The sequence below is a fragment of the Marmota monax genome, unplaced genomic scaffold, assembly GCF_021218885.2.
Source record: "Marmota monax isolate L192 unplaced genomic scaffold, Marmota_monax_Labrador192_F-V1.1 WCK01_AAM20220418_F8-fsc00035, whole genome shotgun sequence".
NCBI classification, from domain to species: Eukaryota; Metazoa; Chordata; class Mammalia; order Rodentia; family Sciuridae; genus Marmota; species Marmota monax.
In genome coordinates this window covers 14,996,821-15,017,011 of record NW_026691961.1, presented here as the reverse complement: position 1 = coordinate 15,017,011, position 20,191 = coordinate 14,996,821, and the positions used below count along the sequence as shown (strand labels likewise).

At 51.1% G+C, this 20,191-nt stretch overlaps 1 protein-coding gene and 1 long non-coding RNA gene across 3 annotated transcripts in view; both read left to right on the top strand.

Moving 5' to 3' along the window:
- Positions 1–20,191, top strand: part of Grin2a (glutamate ionotropic receptor NMDA type subunit 2A) — a 335,101-nt gene that overhangs the window by 100,576 nt on the left and 214,334 nt on the right. The window lies entirely within an intron of this gene.
- On the top strand, positions 10,417–18,845 carry LOC124093119 (uncharacterized). The gene is made up of 3 exons (XR_006851851.2): positions 10,417–11,961; positions 13,620–14,923; positions 15,435–18,845. It is a non-coding gene; the product is annotated as an uncharacterized LOC124093119 (long non-coding RNA).

Genomic DNA, 20,191 nt, shown 5'->3' with positions numbered 1-20,191 from the left:
CCTGCTGCTGGGACCGCGGCTCACGGGGGCAGCACATCTCTCTGTCTGTCTGTCTGTCTCAGTGTGTCGCTGATGCTTCCCTGTTATCAGGAGCGTCTTGAACACCCAGCTTTGGGGGACGAGCGAGAGCCACCGTGCAGGACAGATAGGGACACACCCCCACATGGAGGCACCCCAGGGGTCTGTGCGTGGGACTTAGTGGCCTGTAAACTTGGCGGGGAGGATGCCTATTTCCATCTACCGCTAACTGAAATTTCTATCGCCCTCCGTTTCGGGCGGTAGCAACAAACCACAGTAGGATCGGCCGGTCCCCACTTTCCCGTCAGGAGGGATCACATGTGTTTTCACATCCCGTTCCTGTTGCTTCAGACACCCTGGAGTGTCACTGACTTTGCACTAACTGATCTTGAAACCGTGAGCAGTTAGCAGGCACGGCAGGATGTTTGTGATGTAGCACGTTGGCACAGACACGCTCGTAAGTTTCAAAACGTCATCGTGACCCAACTCGGATGCCATGATTTCTTTTGTCATTCGGTGTATTTCTTGGGAGTGATTTAACGGGGTTGTTCTGAGCAGCAATCTGAGGGCTTCTCTGTCATGCCAGGGCCGTGACGTCACCATCCCTTTTTGAGTGAGTGACTCCTGCACTCTGGTCTGTCGAGGACCACTGAGGACCAGGCCGTCTCCCGCCGCGCTGGTTTCTTGGATCCCCTTTGGTCTTCAGGTCCTGGCAGACCTCTCCAGCCTGCATGGTTCCTCCCTGGAGACCCGGAGCCACCCAGCCCCTGATCCTGCACCAAACCCCGGGCCCGGTCACTTTTCAGGAGTTTGTTTTGCTTTCTAGCTCAGGGAGGCCTCTGTGTCGCTCCAAGGGCATCCGTGCCTGGCTCTGCAGGGCTCATGCCTTCTTCATAGAACTGTTTTCCTTCATAGAATTAGTGAGACCTACACAGATGCGTTTATGTGGATGATCATTTAATGTCTGTGTCCACTGAGGCATGACCCTGGATGCTTTCTCATCACCTGGTGGAAGCCCCGGAGCTCTTACACTGGAAAGGCCCAAGTGCTACAACACAGCTGCAGGCGGCAGGCTGCGGAGGGGACAGGCTTTGACCCTCGGATTTCCTGGCAAGCCCCCGAAGTCAGACTGTACCTGAGGACTGGCGGTTTTAGTGGTGACATTAGCATATGTGGAAGGCAGGTCCCACGTCATCTTGCTACTGCTATTGTCTTTGAGCACCCCGAACAACGCACGGCACATGGACCCTAAATAAAGTATGTGTGTGTAGACTAAAGATGGGTGGGTGGGTGGGTAGATGGATGGATGGGTGGGTGGGTGGGTGGGTGGGAGGATGGATGGATGGATGGATAGGTAGGTGGATAGATGAATGGATAGATAGATGGATGGGTGGGTGGATAGAAGGATGGATGCATGGATGGGCGGATAGATGGATGGAGGTATGGATGGATGGATGGATGGGTGGAATGAATAGTGGATGGGGTGGATGGATAGATGGGCAGAGGATTGGGTCCCTGGGGGAATTACAGGCTGGGGGTTGAGGAGATGCAGAGGAGTGGCTGGTGGGTGGGGTGCCAAAGTATCCATTTCCTAGGGCTGCCCAACAAAGCCCAGATGCTCTCTAACTTAAGATTGGATTATGACCCACTAAATCCATCATAAATTAAAAATATCCTAAGTCAAAAATGCTTTGAAGACACCTAATCTACCAAATAAAATAGCTTAGCAGCACAGCACACCGTTGAGTTATCAGTTCTTTGCCAACACGATCCCACGGTCAACTGGGACCTGGAGCTCACTGCTGCCGTCCAGCATCATGAGAGAGTGGACACTGCATACCACTGGCCCCAGGAAGATCAAAATTCCAGCCTCGAGTGGGGCCTATTCTGGATGTGTTTGGTTTCCACGGCATCGTGAGATAGAAAAGCCACGTCAGACCATCACGCGTTGGGGAGTCTGCACTGTGCACTTGGTGGCTGATGTGACAGGAATTCATCCCATCACGGTTCTGCAGGCCAGAGGTCCAAAGTCCAGGTGTGGGCAGGTCTGTGCCCTCCTGAGGACCCTCCCTGCCCTTTCTAGGTTCTGGTGGTTTCCAGTGGTCCCTGGTGTGCCTTGGCTTGTCAGTGTGTCATTCCAACCTCCATCTCCATGGTTATGTGCCCCCCCGTCTGTCTGTCCGTCCCCGTTTTACCTCTGGTGAGGACACCAGTCATTGGATGAGAGCCCACCTCATCTGTTTTAGCTAATTCCATCTGCAAGACCCTGTGTTCAGTTCAGGTCACGTTGTGAGGTTCTGGTTGATCGTGAATTTGGGGAAGGTATCATTCAACCCAGTACAGAAGAGGGCTGAAGGGTGGCTATGGGGAGCAATCCAGGTGGGTGGTGGAGGATTCAGAGGAAGGACCAGGGTGGTGGGAGGCGTGGAGAAGGGATGAAGAGGTCGTGTGTGTGAATGGATGGAGGGCGGGTGGTTTGAGCGGATGAGTGGAAGGGTGTGGGGCTGCCGTGGGTGGAGGGTGGGAGGTTGGGTGGGGTGGGCAAGTAGGCAGGTGGGGGACCTCCGCTGGCTGCTTGGAGAGATGTGTAGTCGGACTGATTATCAGTTTATCTCCTTTGTGTTACCTAGGTGCCATTTTGCATTTAGGAAATGCTCATTGAATACTTGTCTGGTTTTCTCTGTATTTAAAAATGCCGACTGCTAGGTCCTGGGCTGCCCTAGTGACTGTGCTGTGAGCCCAGGGGAGGGTTCTTGTGTGGGTGCACTTGGTGCATGTCCAGCTCCTGGTGCCTGGGGCAGCTCTGACAAAGCGATCCAACGTGGGGCGCGAGGTCTGTTGCTTTTATATATCGAGAGACACCTTAATGTCATATACCAATTATTAAGATCCTAAACCAGATAAATGTGCCTCAGACACACACAGTTGCTTTTGTTATTTCAGATTGGGTCAATTGATTTCTGCTGAAGGTCTTATTTCATTTGCCTAAGGAAAGGCTTAGTGGAATTTAAAAGCACCTGTTTTGATGTTGTCTATTTAAGTGATTGAATTGGCCAGCGCTCTTTTAATAGGGGAGGTCACAGGTTGGTGCCAGATGGATCCAATTCTTCAAATGCCAGAGATCTCAGATATTCTGTTTGCTCGGAGCATCACCAGACATCTCCGGTGAACTCAGAAGACTCTGAGAGGGAGTCATCTCATTGTGTTTGAAACTTTCCTTCTTCTCTTTAAAAAGAAGAGATTTATAAATGCTGAGATATTTCAGACATGCCGAGAAGTACAGAGAATAAAATAACAAACACCCATGTACCAACTATTCAGATTTAACAAATGTTAACGTTTTTGTCACATTTATTCCAGATTTTTTTAGAATATAAAAAAAGATGCTGTTGAAGGCTGCCCCCCTCATTCTGTTCCCTTCTCTCCCTCCCCAGAAGGAAGCTCTTACCTGAGATGATCAGCGTGTTCTTCCACGTGTGCGTGTAACACCTAAAGAGGACAAGCCATGAGGATATTTTAGACAAACAACACCGTGTTATATGTATTCTTCTGCCGTTTATTGTCTTACTCCATATTATGTTATTGAGATTCACCTGTGTTTATAAATGTGTCTCTGGTTATTTAACTGTTTATAGTATCCATCGTGCATATGCACCCGAGTTTGGCTTCCATAAACAGAATGTCGGGCATCGTTTTGTTATCAAAAATAGTGAAACAGTAAACATCGTGCACATAGGAGAGATTTTTCTCAATGATACATATCTGTAAGTAGAATTCTTGGGTCACAGGTGAGGGAATCTTCAGTGTCACTAGAGATCCCAAGTTGTTCTCAGAGTGAATGAGTTTATGCTCCATAGCAATGAATGAAGCACGCTTCTTCCTGTTCTCTTAAAATCCTGTGACATCAGCCACGTTCATGTTCACTTACTGCGTAGTGGTGAAGTGGAATCTCACTGCTGTTTTTTGATTGGCATTTATCTTACTAACGTGGGAGGTTGGACATGTTTTCACATTTACTGGCCATTCGGGTTTTCTTTTCTATTGGAACGATTAGTTTTTCCTCTTGGTTTGCGTGTATCTTTTATATGTCATGAATAATAATTTTTTAATCTATTAAAAGCATTGCAGAATTTTAAAACCCTTGTCTTCAGCTGTCTTTTCAATTTATGTGTTAATTTCATAACCTTTAAAAATTTTAACACAAGAATGTATCAGAATTTTTCTTAATGGATTTTGCTTTTTGCATATTTTAAAAGAAGTCATTCCCGTCCCAATAACATAAACATGCTCCCTTTAAAATTTAAAGTTTTGCCTTTCACATTTAGATATTTATTCCATCTGGGACATGTTTTGTATGTGTTATGAAACAGGGAGCTAATTTTATTTATTTTTCATGCAGAGAACCAATTATTTCAGCATCACTTATTGAAGATCCCATCATTTTTTTTACATTTGCAATGGCTCCTCAGTTGTATAATCTTCCTGGATTCTCCATTTTGCTCCCCTGAACTATTTGTTTATCCTCAAGCTTTGTTAATACTGGCTTTTTTTTTTTGCATTAATTTCGCTTTCTAAAGCTTGATTTTTGAGAAGCAAATCCTTCTGCCTTATTTATCTTTATCAGAATTTCCTTTTTTCTTCATAGTCCTTTATCCTTAGATGCACATTATATATATTCTATGAAAAATTCCATTAATTGATTAAAGATGTGCAGAACTTATAGATTCCTTATGAATCTATAATTGAATGAATATGTCAATGAAAAACTAACTTCCTTCCAAGTGTAGAGCAGGTGCTGAAGAGATTGTAGGGTCAGTAGTCATTCAACGAATATTTGATAGGGAATCTTCCTAGGGGAATGATTATTTTTTGTGCATTGATGTTGTTTTGAAATCATTGTCAATTTCTTATTAGTTCTCATTATTCACCCTGTGACTTATTCTAGATATTTCCATGTAGGCAATTATATTGTCTGTGACTGCTGATTTTTTTTCCAGGACTTTATTTCTTAAATAATTTTTCTTGTCTTATTACACAGGCTAGGATCACTACCATAAATAAAATATAGTAGGATTATCATTTTGTTATTTTCCTCTTAAAGTGAGAGTTAATAACCTCATGTATTTTCTGATGATCTTGTTCCAGGCATGTGTGCTCTTGTCTCCTGGTCTCTGTGCTTGTGTTTTAGGGGTTTATCTTTCTGGTTCATTGTGACTGCATTTTCCCTACTGAAGTCTCTGGTAAAACAGGTAGTGTGAGACCTCTCAGCACACACAAGGTCTTTTAGTATCTGACAGTGATCTGAGAAATGAAAACCCATCAGCAGCATTTCCACACTGATTCAGGTTTTGTCATTATAATGTACCAGTCTAACCATGTCACTCTTCTGCTCTGGGCCTGTGCTGGCCCTTGTGGCTGGCAGGAGCAGGTCAGTCTCATTGCCCTATGTTCTGAGCCACCTGCTCAGTGTTATGTTCACCCCCAAATGTTCCATTTTCCTTGGTATTTTGCTACCTCCTTACTCCTGTTCACATAGTTCCCTGGAGTGCTCTTACTCTGTGCCAAATCTTGTGAATTCCGCAGAAGTCAATTCAAATGATCCATTCTCTGATATGTTCACACACACACACACACACTCTCATACACACATCAGAATTAATCCCTTCCAGTTCTGTATATTCAGAGTCCTTCGAAAGCTACTTTGAGTTCCTGCTCACTTGGCATCCATTCAACAAATATTTATTGAGCACCTACTAGGTGATGTCGGCCCTGGGAAGGACTTGTGAAGGGCGGTTCCCGCTCCCCTGGAATTTACCTTCCAAATGTCTTATCGCTCCTGGTTTATGACCAGTCTTTCCATCAGACTCTGAGATCCACGGGAGGCTGTGTCTTGTTTATATCTACGTATTTTCACGTCTACTTTGAACTAAGAGGTGGGAATTCCACAGAGAGGAAGAGCTCCCTTCTAAGTGCAGAGCAGATGCTGAAGAGATTGTAGGAGTCGTGCTGTGACAGCGCCACAGCCCTGGGGCTAAGCGTGCCGTGTGTTTATTTGGCTAACGCCTGTGGCTTCCTGGAGAAGATAAGGGGAAGAGCTCTGGAGGGACTGCGTCTATGTTCATGCCTCCCCGCTTACCCACTTAACTCTGGGGGAACTAGCACGTGACCCTGAGTCTTGGCTCCCCCATCTGACTGATGGGTGTATTAGTTACTCATTGCTGCTATAACAAGTGACCCCAAACTTCATGCCTTAAATTGGTCCATTCTCATTATCTAAGTGGCATGTTTTGGAGGACAGAATTCCAAAATGGGTCTCACATGTTGCGGTCAGGGTTGGTGACAGCAGGCCACGTTCCTCTGGAACTCCCGGGTGGAATCTGTTTCCTCGTCTTTTTCAGCTTCTCCCGGCCACCTGAATCCACTGCTCAGTCGTGGCTCCTTCTTCCACCTTCAGAGCTAGAAGCCTAGCATCTTCGACTCTCCCTCCTCTGAGCCTCCTACCTCTCTTTTAGAAGAATGCTATGATCACATTCGCCCCCCCCCCCCCCAGAAGATTCAGGATAACGTCCCCTTATGAAGATCCTGAATCACATCTGCAATGTCCCATTTGCCACGTAAGGCAACACATTCACAGGTCCTGGCACCAGGGTGTGGACGTCTTTGGGAGCCATCATCCTGCCTACCAGCTCTAAGGTGTGGGAATAAGGATGGCACGGTGTGATGATAATTGTGCTGTGTCCATTGGGTTATTGGAAAGATTCTGGGAGATTCACTCACTTGGCAAATATTAGCAGATTCTTCCAATGAGATGGATGCTACTCACAAAAAAAAAAAAATGCATGATATTCCCCGATCTCACAGAGCTTTCATTTTTTTCTGGGGAGGTGAACAAAATAAAGTGGATCATATAGTGTATCAGGAGGTGCTGAGTGTAATGGAGACAAATAAGGACAGGAGCAGACTGGACGGGTGCTGCCCACTGTCACAGGGTGGTCAGGCCAGGCAAAAGGCTCAGCGTCACACCCGATACAGAACGTGGCCGACGCCTGAGCTGAAAATACGTCTAAATACAAAATAGGCAGCCGATCCCCTCATTCCTGCCCCACCACTACTAAAACAAAATCCCGGTCTTTCTGAACTTCAGGGGAGTTAAGATACCATTACAGACGTCCTCCCTCGGGCTGGAAGGACGGGCTGGACCCAGGGAAGTCCCTCTCCCTGCTCGGTCCCCAGTGTCAGCAGGAAAGAGGCTGTAGACCTTGACCCTGGAAGGAGCCCATTGCGAGCCAGCTGCAGTGTGGAAACGGAACCATCCACAGCCGGGGTGGACAGAGGAAGTGGCAGAGGAATCTTTATGAACTGCAATGTTTGACCACTTCCAGCAGCAACCAAGGAGGCCGGTGTGTCGGGCACCTGCCTGGCGGGACCCCCGTTGCTTGCTCACTCTGCAGTCTGGGGCATGCTCACTCCTGCGGGCCCAGGGGAGACACTGGTGTCTCTGGCCTGCCCCTCCCAGGAAGGTCATTCAGCCAGTGCAGACCTATCCAGGCAGACTTCCCCAGTCGGCTCAGGGCAGGCGTCCAGCCGTGTGCAGGCCACATGTCCCCACGGATGTCTTCACCACGGCAGGCTGCATTGTGCTCGGGGCGAATGGGAGAAGCTTTCTTCTTGCTCTTGACTCTTTTTGGAAATTGGAGTTTTAAACAATGCTTGAGTCGAGACCGTGGGCAGCAGCTCCGAGCTCTAAGGACCCTGGGCTGATGATGGAGGAACTGACCAACGTGGGGCTTGCTGCGTGTCGTCCACTACTTTACATATTTAACAGGTGTTAACCAGCCTAGTCCTGGGGAGGTAGGTGGCATCATCTCCTTTTTACACAAAGAAAACGGAACCCCAGAGGCTTACAACTCTCTCAAGGCCACAGAATTAATATGTTTTGGAACAAAAGATCTTTAACAGGCAGTTGTAACGCTGGAGTCCAGTCTCTCCACCGTTAAAGGGAGAGGGTCTCAGGTGGGTTTCTCCTGTAAACAAACTCCGAGTAAAGGTTGAGTGCGTGAGGTTCACCTGGGACGCGCAGGGGCACGGGCTGGGGTACGTGGCTGAGCAGAGCCCAGGGTGGCACTGAAGTGACCCTGCAGGGATTTTCTGAGAATCACCCTGCCAACAGGTGAGGGAGCTGGGGCAGTCATCCGCCTGCTCCTTTAGGGCTGAGCAGACCGAAGGGTCACCCTTGGAGGACCCCTCCGGGGTGACCCAAGGTGGGCATGGTCTGATACTCAGGGTCGCTCTCTGACGAGGTGCGGGTGCTGGCCGGTGGAAGTCCAGTTGTCTTGGCCCAAATAATAAGAGGATGTGAGTGGACTCGGGCAGCGCCCGGCAACCTCTGTACCTGGAATGGGACCCGCACCTGGAAAGTCGCAGAGTGAAGTGAAGGGGCGCAACAGGAAGCAGGTCCTACTTCCTGGGACCTGGCGGCAGGCCTTGAGCCAAGAGCTCAAGAGTGAGCACAGCGCGGCTAAGGACTAACGGACGTCGCGCTTTTTGTCCAGTGTTTTCTGACATTGGTTTTATTTAAATCTGAAAAAGATTCAGAGAGGTGGGTTTCATCACCCCCACCTTATGGATGAAGAAGCCGAGGTCAGCCAGGCCCACGGGCTAGCAGACAGGGGGGCCGGCATTCGAATCTACATCTGTGTGCTTCCGAGTAGTGGTCATGGGAGCTTTATGGTTCTATAAAAAGGAAGTTATTGTGTACATGAGTGAGTTTCTTGAGATCAAGGAATAAGTATTTTCATATGAATATTTCCACCACCCACAGCAGAATTTTCTTTTTTTTTCTCCAAATTTTCAAATTTGTTTTAATTAGTTACGCATGACAGTAGGATGCATTTATGCACTTTGATATACCATGCCTAGATGGGGTATACTTTCTTGTTTTTCTGAGTGCACATGTTGCAGAGTTGCATTGGTCCTGCAGTCACATGTACACACACAGTCATCATGTCGGCTTCATTCCACCACCTTTCCTATCCCCTTCCCCAGTCACTTCCCTCTACCTAATCTAGTACCCCCACATTGTGAATTAGCATCCACATAGTAGAGAAAACATTTGGCCTTTGTTTTTTTGGGATTGGCTTACTTCACTTATCATGATATTCTCCAATTCCATCCATTTACTGGCAAATGCCATAATGCTATTCTTCTTTAAAGCTGAGTAATATTCCACTGGATACATAGACCACATTTTCTTTATCCATTCATCTATTGAAGCACGCCTAGGTTGGTTCCATTGTTTAGTTATTGTGAATTGAGCTATAAACTGTGTGACTGTACTATGTGATTTTAATTCCTTTAGGTATATGCCAAGGGGTGGGAGAGCTGGGTCAATTGGTGCTCCCATTTCAAGTTTGCTGAGGAATCTCCATCCTGCTTTCCATAGTGACTGACCAGTGTGCAGTCCCACCAGCAGTGTAGGGGTGTGCCTTTTTCCCACACCCTCACCAACATCTATCGTCGTCTGTGTTTGTCATGACTGCCCTTCTGACTGGAGATGAAATCTTAGAGTAGGTTTGATCTGCATTTTCTACAGGAGTGATTCTGCGTGTTTTCTATGAAGACAGGTCTGGAGACATCTTTGTCTCATGATCGGGGTGGGTGCTCCTGGCGCCCAGTGGGTAGACACCAGGGAGGCTGCTGAATGTCCTGTGGTGCCCAGAACGGCTGCCCACGGCCAGCACCCTTCAGCCCCCACAGGAAACGGAGCCAGGTTTGGGGAACTGATCTACACCATCCTGGCTACACAGCCAGACTCGATGAACGCTCCTGGACCAGCGTCGGGTGACGTGGATGGGGACTTGCCACCAGGGGGAGAGTGACAGGGACTGAACGTGGAATGAGACCCCGAGGCGTTTTCGTAGGCGCTGCCTCATCGGCCCTCATACAGCCTCAGAGGGGTGCAGAAGCGGAGGCAGTTCTCCACCGCGGAGGGAAGACCAAGTGGCATGGCTGAGTGGCCTCATGGAGCTGCTGTTGAGCCTTGGTGGGACTCGGAATCGGGGCTCTTTAAACTGCCTTCTGTGGTGTGACAGGAGGTGCGAGTACCAGCGGCTTTCCGAGGTCCTGGCAGGGAGACAGAAAGGTGGTCATCAGGACAGGAAAGGCGTGAGGTGGATTTTGCTTTGGGCTGTCATTAACAAATCCCAGCTCCAGCTGATCCCACCAGGGATCAAAGTCCTGGGGGACGGTGGCCCTGGGTGGGGCATGTCACTCGCAGCCAGGGATGTGTTCTCCCGGAGCCTCTCCTCTGGCTGCGTCCTGGGGTGGTTCTCAGATGTGCGCTGCAGTTCCAGGCTGAGATCTGCACCTGTCAGCAACCAGAAAAAGAGGAGGGACGTTTACTTCCTGATTAACAGTGAGAGGACTTTTCCCAGAAGCCTTGGAGATGGCGTCCTCTCCTCTCTCATTGGTCAGAACTGGGTCACATGCTCACGCCTGACCAATCACTGGCTACGGCTACCATCTTGGCTGGCAGCCTCGGTTCTCCACTGGGGGCGGTGTGGTCTGCCTCTCCCTCCAGGGCAAAGTCTGGAGATGGTTTTGCTTTTTACCACTGAGTGTGTGTGTGTGGGTGGTGCTACTAGTATCTATCCTGCAGGGGCCAAGGATGCTACAAGAGTCCTTTATGGCTAGGACGGTCCCCACAGCAATGATCTGTGGTGCAGAGGTTGGGAAACCCTGGCAGAGGGCAGAAAGGACTTAGCTCCTAGCTTCATGAGGGAGGAGTGAAGAAGTGGGAGCTCTGGCAGTGTGGACGTGGGCACCCGGGAGCCGGGTGTGTTCGACTGTCTGTGGCAGAAGGACCGTGCATTTTTGATGACTGATGTCGTAGGACACGTGAGCAGCTCTTTTTGCAAAACATCTCTGGAAGCCTCTGTCAGACAGTGCGGTGGCCCGAACGGCCATTGGCCTGGCCCAGTCTGGCGTGTCTTATCTCCGTCAGGCTCGGTGCCAAGCGCTGAGGGCAGGACGTCGCCTCTGGCAGGAGATGAGTCAGGATTGATTGATGGTGAAGCGGTGTCCCCCTCTGACCTGCTCTCTCTCCTGTAGCTGGAGCGGCCAGTTTGCAGGAGGTCTGAGGCCTGCTGGCCGGGAGGAGACTGAGTACACAGAGGCCGTGGGAACCCGAGGGGAGGAGAAGACTTCCACTTTCTTCTTTTTGGAGAAAGGGGGACTGTGTTGAGCACGACACTAACTGGTAGTTCTGAACTGGTGGGGGGCCTGCCCTCGGTCATCCCTTATCGGCAGTCACGAGTCGGTCCTGCAGCCTGGTGATACAAAGCACCAAGAAAGGCTTTGGCCAGTTAGCAGGAACTGTCACTAACTCCAAGAAGACTATGACACCAGCCAAGGTACCCCCAAAACAATTTTTAAAAAGAATGATTTTGAATTGTCTTTTTCCAGGAGATTAGTCATAGTAAATGTTTAATTCAAGACCAGTTTCTCTGTATTGCCTAATGATTGTCATTGATTAGGGGACAGTCACCTGCTCGTTGCTTAACTTAATGGATCACAGTCCTCACAAACTTATCTGCAAATATTGACCAATCACTGTAAAGTAGAGCATGACTTGTGCCCTGTGCTGGTGTTAGAGATGGAATGTGAAAAGCATCCATTCCCTGCCCCCAGGAGCTCGCGGTTGAGTAGGGGAGGTAGACTCTATCTATGGAGAGGTGGTAAGAGGAATCCAGCAGGCATGGGGCAGCATTTGAATGAAGAACACACTCATCTATTTCACCGACCTTTATTGAGCATCTACTATATATGAGCCACTGGCGATCGAGAAATTGAAAAATCCTGTATTTTTCCTACACAGCTGATTCCCCAAGAGTTTTTCAAGAGCCGTCATAGAGCAGGAGGGTGCTCGTTCTGTATTTATCAAAGGTAAATTTATCAACAAGTACAGAACACCATGGTAGCTCAGCCGAAGAGTGACTTAAATTGGGGGTTTGAGGTGGTTTTAGGGGAGACTTTAGGAGGACGGAAGGGAGACCTGGAGGAAAGCAGAGGCCTGAGGCAGGGAAGGAGTGTAGCCACAGCCAGGTGGATGTGACGTAGAGGACAATTTCCTGGCCCCTTCCCATTGGTTGGTGATTGCATGGTGACAAGTGCACGTTGGGCACCCCCAGTTTGCCCGCCACTGTGATGCCTAGGCTTGGGTGAACAAGAGGAGCGTTTGGCCCAGGGGTTTGGCCTTGAGAATCGGGCATCTTGGCTGATGCTTGAGACAATCTGAAAACCCGTAGGCACTAAGCTGTGTGGTTGTGGTCCCCCGCAGTAGGGACCCGGAGCAGGGAGCTGGAGTGGTGGCAGGAACCTTCCCCGCGGAGATGATTGAAGGTTGGCGGGGCCCTTTCTCACTATCCTTGGTGTTGGCTCTGCTCACAGGCTGATGCCGAAAGGGCTCTTGCAGTGTGGGCCACCACAAGCAGATAAAGCATCTTATAGCAAGAGGAGTGAATGATATCTTATATAGTATATATATTTCTCTTCCTTAGCCCCTTAGGAGTGAGTGAGAGCCTTCCCCAGCAGCCGCTCCCCATCCCAGCAGCTTCTTTTCAATGACAATTGAGAATTGGGTTAAAATCTCCAACTATGTGCCCATGAGATGTGTTAGTCAGCTATTGGTGCATAACAAATAACCCACAGACTAGAAGTTTTAAACAACAGCTCTCCATTATCTTTCAGGTTCTGTGGGTCAGGAATTCAGGGACAACTTTGCTGGGGGATTCTGGCTTGGAGTCTTGGGAGGTTGCAGGGGGCCGTGGTCTAAAGCTGGGCTAGAGGAGCTGCCTTCAAGATGGCTCACTTCTGTGCTGTTGGTGGGAGGCCTGTGCCTTCATATTGAATGTCCTCACGTGGCAGCTGGCTTACGCCAGAGTGAGCATCCAAGAGAGAGAAGGGAGCCCCCATGCCTGAGCTGATGCCATCTCAGAAACCGCAGAGGGTCACCTCTGTCACAGTCCGTTTGTTAGAGGTGAATCACCAAGTACACGGCAAAGATTCGACTCCACCTTTTGAAGGTGGAGGTGTAAAAAAAAATGTGGACTTATTTTAACCACCCTAGGGGTTTGTCTTAGGAGAATGTTCTAGTGGTCAAGGTTGGAGCCCATGTTGGGAGCCGAGCCTGAGAACCTTCGTGGAGTCCTACTGTGTGCATCTCATTGTGTAGGCAGCAGTCATACATGCCCGGGGATCATGGGGTACAGGAAGTGTGAGATGTTTGGGGACTAGGTCACCATATAGAGAACTAAGGGGGAGGCTCAGTGCTGGGCAGAGTGCGGATACAGGAGGAAGGATTGCTTCAAATTAGCACGTTCATGGAGGGACCTCACCAAGGACCTGCCACGAACCGGGCTCCACAGGATGGACGGGTTTACCCATTCAGGGATGGGAGCTGGAGTTGGGGAAAATCTGATCATACTACAGGTGTTCATCAGGCATTTATGGAGCACCTGCTGTGTGCTAGACACTGCACATATATTATCTTTAATCTTCATGAGAATTTCCAGGAGGTGAGCACTATGTCCCCATTTTTGCAGATGAAGAAACAAGCCCAAAGACGTGGTGACCCCTCTGAGACGGAGAGGCCCTCACCTAAGAGACATGTTCATTTCACAGAACCTGGAGACAGCTCTTGCCTTAGGAGCTTGCTGGCTTCTTCAAAGCAGGGCTTTTATATAACCATCAGCTTCAGGGAGCAGGCAGCAGAGTGACGAATCTCTTTACAGACGCCTTGTCATTTTATTGAAAATTTTACAGAAGAGGCTCCTTCATTGTCAAGTCCACACCCCACCCGATACTTTGAAAATATGATTCCAAATGTTTTAAGAGTCACTTTGCACACCTCTCCCCTGGAACTGGCACTCTGTGCACTCCTGTGGGCTGCTTCCCCAAGTTGATGCCCCCCGCCTCATGTGTGGACATGATTGCGTTCACGTCCACAGCTGCTGTGGCAGAGCCATCCCGGGCTCAGCACGTGAGACATAAAGCCCAAGAGGTTTTCCTTTTCGTTCTTGGTGACAGGGTACAAATGTCTCCCTTGCTTCTCCCTCCAGAACGTGGACACCTTAACAGCAACAACTGTATCTCCGCAGCCTTAAGTGGCCTCTGAGATCACAGATGTCAGTAACTATTTGCTGAGTTAATAGATGGTCTCCATTTAAATGACTCTTGACCAGAGAGCAGAAATTCGGCCAAGACACAGGGAGGGAGCTTGAAAAGAAGGGACGATGGCGGGGGTGGGGGTTTCACACTCGTCAATACGTAAAAACAAAATAAAAACTCTTGGGCCCAAGACAGAATAGACGGCATCAAGAACAAAATCTTTCCATCTGAAAATGCCTGGCTCTTGCGTTTGGGTCCTTTTTGGGTGCGTGGATTTGCAGGTGACAGGAGGAAGTGCAGGCAGGTACCCAAACGAGTACCCCGTGGACCCTCCCTGATCCCTGCACAGCCAGCCGGAGAGCAGCAGCCGACCACCTCTGGGGGAGAGGCACCTCCGTCCTGTCATCATCTCGAGCACAGAGGGGATAGGAACGAGCGCGGGTCTATTATATTTTTTGCCAGAACCGACAGTAGCATTGGTGATGGGAGAAATGTCACGGTGTAACATTTAAAGATTAAAAACAAAAATCCACCGAGAGCAGGAGGCTGCCTTGGGAAGTGTCTGGAGAGGATTCCTTCCTGTTCACGGGCAGCCCAGCCTGCACCCTGCCTGTGCCCTGTCTCCAAGGCCCGGGTCCATTTCCTGGATACTCCACGAGCTTCTGCTTTAACTGGCCACATCATCAAACAATGAGAACCCCGCATGAATGAGGCAGGGCGCCTGGGAAGCGCAGATGAGGTGAGACCTACGCCTCATCCCCCAAATAAACGCGGGGCATTGACTTTTAGGTGCGCGCCGGGCTTCTCTGTTGAATGTCTTATTCAGCATCTCTGTTCTCTCTTGAAAATGCTGCTCTTCATTCAGATCTGCATGGCTGAGGGCTTTGGGAGGAAGAGGGTCTGGGTTGAGAGTTGGGTGTGCTTTCAGTTTGAGGCGCCCTTCCCAGTTTCCCAGGGTCAGAAGCAGGCTGTGGGCTGGGGGCGTGGCCTGCCCCGCTTTGGGGAGGAAGGGCAGGCTGCCAGGGCGAGCCGCTGTCTGCCTGTGGTTGCAAACCTCCGGGAGAGCAGTGAGCACTGTTGTCCCGTGTCCTTTCCCCAGCCCCATACAGCTTGACCAACGTCAGCTGCAGCGACAAGTAGTCCCTCTCTGTTTTGACGTCCTCACCCAGGGGTTGGCAGACCGTGATCCTCAGTCAGCTGGCCCGCTGTCTGTTTTTGTAAATAAAGTTTTATTGGAACATTGTTTACAGATCACCTAAGGGAGCTTTCCTGCTACAGTGGCCATCTAGTCCCCTGCTACCCCAGATGCAAAGGCCCCGCTGGAAAGAACTGTGCCCTCTGGGCAGCTCCTCCAGCAACCGCACCATGCTCTGTGAGTGTAGACCTGTCATCTCGAGGCTCTTCCTGCTGTGCTGGACACCCGTGTTTGGATCGCTGCTCTGGCTCTCATTGCCCGGGAACTTCTGTGGCTCTGTGCCTCAGTTTCCTCATCTTCAAAGTGGGCACACTCATAGTGCCTGCTCACAGATTGGAGGAGAACTGGCGGAGCCTGGCGCAGGCTGGCAGAGGGCACGCATGAGAAATGTCAGTTATTATTATTCTTTTTGAAAAAAAATCTTGCTGTGTTTATTATTCATTAAACAAGATTGCAGGACCGACTCGGTAGAAATGGGCAGAGGGATGCGGGCACCATCCCATGTATTTTATACCTGCCCTGCCAGACCCCCCCGGGAGGGCTTCCAGATGAGGTCCCTTTTGTCATAAATCCAAATGTCTCTTCATGCCTATCTGCATTTTGATGCTGGGATTAGATGCTCTGTGTTGTGTGGATGTTGGAATATTTATTTATTTATCTTGTTTTCAGATCTGTTCTTTGTTCTAATTGGCCATCTGTGACAGTAGGATGCACTCTGACACATCATGCGTACATGGGGTCTAACTTCTCATTCTTCTGGTTATGCATGGTTGGAATCACACCAGTGTGTGATCATGTGTGTACATAGGGTGATCATATCCGATTCATTCTACTATCCTTCCTACCCACCCTCCATTCCTTTCTGCCTAATCCAGAGCACCTCTGTTCTTCCTCCCTAGCTCCCTCTCCCCCCTTTATTGTGAATTAGCATCCACATCTCAGAGAAAAAAATTGGCCTTGGTATTTTTGAGATTGGCTTATTTGCTTAGCATGATCGGGTATCGATTATCAATGATGACAGTGGTATTTCCAATGGCTTGGCAGAACCCAGAGGCACCCCGGCTCGTCCTTTGGAAAATGTACTATGTCCTCGCCTCTCCAGGGGAGGAACGTCCTGCACTTCTCGAGGGGACTGTGTGGGTGTAGGAGGAGGCGCCCCTGGAGTGATTTGTCCAGGCCAAGACAGTGGGGACAGACGACGGTGGAAAGGGACACGTGTCCAAGGACAAGGGAGCCTTCTGCTTCCCGATCTGTAGGTTCCAGCGTCACTTCCCATCCACTCCGGGAGCCGCCGCGCCTGTGAGCGGCAGTTTGTGATTCCTCGGCCTCGTCGATGCCCAGGGCCCGGCGAGCCCCTCAGACCTCCGCCACCCCGCTCCACTGTCTCCTTCACGGGTCCCCTTTCCTTCCCCCCGTCTCTTGGTCTAGCCCCCATCTTTCCCTCTCCTCCCCTCCCCACCTTCCTGACTCTCCCTGGCCCCTCCCCACTTCAACGATTGATTTTTTCCCCCTTCATTCATTCTTGGACCAAGGGAGTCTGTGTCTGAACTAAACGCTCATTTCACGTGCTCAGAAAATAAACAGTTGACCCCTGGAATAGCCACTGCGTGTCTACAAGTGGCCTCTCGCGCCGCTCGATGGCTCTTCACTCGCCATAGAGTCATTGCCGAGCAGAAGCCGGCGCCTCCCTCTTCAGCGAGCGGAGGGCAGCTGATCCTGTGGGGCCTCCCCGGCAGGGCTCACCTCCTCTGTGCCGTCCACTCCACCCACCGCCTGAACGGGACCACCGCAGAACCAAGAGTCGCTGAAGCCAGGTGCACCCCGGCGCCTTGTGACTTCCAGCAGTAGCGGGGGATGGAGAGGAGGTGGCGAGGGTGTGCTGAGACCAAGAGTGCTTTCTTTTTGAATATTCTTTAGTTGTAGTTGGACACAACACCTGTATTTCACTTATTCATTTTTATCTGGTGCTGAGGATCGGACCCAGGGCCTCGCACGTGCCAGGCGGGTGCTCTACTGCTGAGCCCAGCCCCAGCACCAGCCCCACGTCCTGGCTTTTTGATTTGGCAAAAATACCATCAGGTCCTCTTCACAGGAGTGTCCAGCGAGCCGCAGGCCCACCTGAGTGGGCAGCCACCCAAGGGGAGTCTCACCTGAGGCCTTCTGCAGAGGCAGGTACTGTGGTGCTCACAGCTTGTCCTGGGCTCCAGTTCTGGCTCTGCTGCCCTCGGGTGAGTTATCTAACCTCTCTGAGCCTCCGTCTGTGCTTCTGTACAAGCCCATGAGGAAGGATTGATTAATTAATGGCATAACTAATTGATTAAGGGCACCACGTGAGCCACGCCTGGCGTGAGGGGTGGGCTTAGCAAATTCTTGTCATCGGTTCTCACTGTTTTGAGGCTGTTCTCTTTGCAGGTGGCATGGCACCACGGCCCAGGCTCCTAGGCCACCGGGCACCTGGGACTCTGTGTGACAAAGAGCTCTCTAGAAGATCTGTGGAAATGAGCAGACCGGGGGCCACCTGTGCTGTTTCCGTCTGCAGGTGAACTCACCAGGCAATCAGCCCATTCATGTCAACATGCACCAAGGCGCCTCCTGAGAAGAGGAAGGTGGGGAGGCCTGGTTGGTGTCCTCACCCCCCATCCTTCCTTCGTTCCCTTCTCTCCTGAAGGAGGCTTCCTGGTACTCCCATCAGCAGTGACAGCAGGAAGTGGGTTCCCACTGGGCTTCCCGTCCTGCCCTCTTCCCCTCCTGGTTACAGGTCTGTGCCGGGTCACCACCACCTCGGCCTCCAGAGCTGCAGTCCCGGGGCCTGCTTTGAAGGTTGAGGTATCAAGCGCTCCCAGACACACAGGCTGCATGTTTGCTGGATATGTTGGGCTCGTGGCTGGGGGTTCCCGAGCTGGAGGTACCCTCGCTCCACTGTGGGGTGCAGCTGGAGGACCAGGAGCAGCTTGGGGTCACCCTTGGCCTATGCAGCCTGGAGAGCCAGCTGACTCCGCCGTCCCCGCCATCTCCGCACCCCAGGCCGTGCCCGCTCCCTGCTGGTGGAGCCCTCTGTTTCTGGGCTCAGGAAAGCCGCTGGCCACCTGGCCGTGGAGGCAGCCAGCTCCCCTGTACCTTCCTGAATGGAGGCTTTCCTCTCCGGCTTCCTCCACTCACCTGACACAGGGCTGTCCCATCCTGAGGGATGTCGGGACTCTGAAGCGCGGGCCGCGTCGATCACGCACCATCTTGTGTGACTTTCTAGTGGGGCTTCTCCTGGGCCAGATCTTAACACCTCAAGAACACTGTGGCTGTGGCATTTCCCCCGTGTGCATGGCGTGATGGTGAACACGGGCTCCTACCAGATACTCGTCCCTTGACTGTGGTGGGGACGGAGTCCTGTGAGCCTGTTCACTCTCTCAGTCCCCAGTTACACATCATCCCACACCGTCAGCCAGCCACAGTGTTAAGACCAGAGAGAGAGAGAGAGGGAGAGAGAGAGAGAGAGAGAGGGAGGGAGGGAGGGAGGGAGAGGGAGGAGTGTCCGTGGGAAGCTTTTAGACTGGGTGGGAGGAGAGGCAGAGGCCTGGACCCTGGGGCAGAGCTGAGGTGTGCTGTGCTTTAGGTGTGGGAAACAGCACAGGGATGAAGAGGGGACGGCCACCAGCATTTGTGCTGGTCTTAAAGACACAGTGAGCTGCTGCAGGTGGGGGAGGGAAAGAGATGTCAAGGTGGAGCGTGGAGGAAAGCAAGACCTTCTGTGGGGTCCGAGGGACATGTGCGTGCATGCATGTGTGCAGGTAGGTACATGTGTGTGCACACGTGTGTGCGTATGTATACACACGTGTGCACATGTATATGCCTGCATGTTACATTGTGTGTGTGGGGGTGTGTACATTCATGTGTGGACGCGTATGTGTACATCTGTGTGTGCACGTGTGTTGAAAGGCGAGCTGCAAAGGGAGAGTCTCTTTACTTGTTCAGCATGTGCTTGTCAAATGCCTGCTACGGGCTGGCCCTGGGGTATTTTGTGGGTGTCATCACATCCCATCCTCATGATGGCCCTGGAAGGTGGTATTACGACCGTCTCTCTCATTTTACAAATGAGGAAACTGAGGCTCAGACAGGTTAGGTGACCTGCCCAGAAAAATACTGTATGGCAATTTCTATCACTGGGGGGAGTGAGTCCATCTGAGCCAAGAAGCAGGACAAGGGACTCAGAGTGACCTGTCTGGAGCTGGGTGGACCTTGCCCTTTGGCAGCCTCCTCACCGGCTCTAGTAGCCTCCTCTCTGTTCCTGGGGTGGCAGGTTGTCTTGCCCCGGGGCATTTGCATGTGCTGCCTCTGAGCCCTGGCCGGCTGACCCTCATTCCAGCGTCATCTCCTTGCAGGCCTCCCCTCCCCTCCCGCTGACCCTGTCCCTCCATCTACATCCTCAGTTGCCCGTAGCGCCCCTTTGTCTTCGTCCTCCGCCTTCAGCACTTATTGCCCGTCACTGGGTGGCAGAGCGTGGAGTGGGCAGTTGCTGGGATGAGGGGCTGGCTGTGCACTCGGCGGCCGCTTGGGTGCTGGCCAAGTGCTTCACCTCTGGGCCTGATTTCCTCTTCCATGAAGTGGGGCTCTACCTCAGAGGGCCATCTAGGAGGGATTCCAGGGGGGCAGAGGCTGACGCCCAGTGGTGGTCAGTGCGTGTGTTGAGTGACCAGGTGTGGACAACCCATCCAGGCCCCACCCAGGTCCTGGGGCTGCTCCGGAGCAGAGAAGGCCCAGCTGTCCCAGAGGACGGGTCAGCCTTCCCTGTCCCACCCACACAGTGGCTGCTCTGCAGAG